The sequence below is a fragment of the Sinocyclocheilus rhinocerous genome, unplaced genomic scaffold, assembly GCF_001515625.1.
Source record: "Sinocyclocheilus rhinocerous isolate Xijiao unplaced genomic scaffold, SAMN03320098_v1.1 scaffold395, whole genome shotgun sequence".
NCBI lineage: Eukaryota > Metazoa > Chordata > Actinopteri > Cypriniformes > Cyprinidae > Sinocyclocheilus > Sinocyclocheilus rhinocerous.
The window spans coordinates 3131460-3133011 of NW_015660890.1; positions in this window are offsets into that span (position 1 = coordinate 3131460).

Below are 1552 nucleotides of genomic sequence, written 5' to 3' on the forward strand. Positions count from 1 at the left end.
GGTGTAGGGGACCAAACAACTGTTTCTTAAAGTGCCCTTCTGCGTCATCATCTTGTGCCCACACGGAGGCGCCGTCATCATGAAAGAATCAGCGCAAAGGATCATGGGGGCCTGAAGTGTCCATCAGTTGTACCCTTTGAAATCCTTCATTCCGAAGGGCCCTTTGAAGTGGCCAGTTTTGAGCACTTCGGTTTGGAACGACCCTTCAACATGGCGGCCATGATTGTTTTCACTCCGAAGTGCCCTTGGGAGGGCGATATATCCCGTTTGGAACGCACGGACTGTCGCTATGGTTAGGTTACTGGTAAGGAATATGGGTTTGACTTCCCTTGCACGTTCATACAGACAGTATTCTAAACACAAGTGTAAGCTGCTGTGTGAATGGGGCATTTCGAGACTCACACCTGTAAAGAAAATGCGGTTGTCAATCCCAAAAACTGACAGTGTGAACGTAGCCAAACAGTGGAACATTGTTGTCATATCTTGCAATATAATATATATTATATATTATTATAATATTTGTATTATGATAACATATATAATTATATACACGCACGCACACACACACACACACACACATATACATATGCATAATTCACTTACTGGAGAGGGTAACTTTGCATGCAAAATATAAATAAAATGTTCCTTGAATTTTTAAATATAATCAACTTGGTTGTCATTTAATTTCAAGTCATTTCAAATTAAATTACATTAAAGGGCACCAATTATGCCCCTTTTTACAAGATATAATATTGGTCTTGGGTGTCCCCAGAATGTGTCTGTGAAGTTTCAGCCCACAATACCCAACAGATCATTTATTATAACAGCTGGAAAATGTCATTTTTGGGGTGTGTCTAAAAAAAGAGCTGTTTTGGAGTGTATTGCTTTAAATGTAAATGAGCTGCATTCCCGCCCAGTCTCCAGAAGAGGGCGTCGCGTATACATCTCTCTGCATTGCATATATACAGCAATAAACAGCTGGTAGAAGCAGGAGTGATTCACATATTTAGGTAGATTTTGAGGCGCATTACCTTTTAAAATAAAAGTAATCCACAGCAGCTCAGCTGTTGGGAGAAAATGAAGACTTTTATGTTCAGTCTTGCATCCAAACACAGAGCATGGGGATTGCTTAGGAGACTTGGTTGACGTTACAGCTGCTCGAGCGCGGAGAAAATGGAGGACAGCGTACAACCGTTGAGGGCGGAAACTATAGCAATGCAGGGCTGTCAATCAACCCCCGTGGCCCGCCCCTATGCAATGTGACGTCACACTGCATGAGAATCAAAACGGCAGGCCTAGTAAGACTGACTTGCGCTGCGTCCGAAAGCTCTAAAATGCTGCCTTCGGAGGCAGCATTTCAAGGCATGAAGGCACGTCCGAATATAAATTCTGCTTCACTTCCTGTCTCCGAAGGTACCTTCTTCTGATCGAATTTTGAAGGCAGCATAGATGTATCCTTCGCTGCCTTTGATATCCCACAATCCTGTGCGTTCCATCACATGACGGTTGGGATAAAAAAAATAAAGATGGCGTCTGAAAGTTGCGTTTGGTG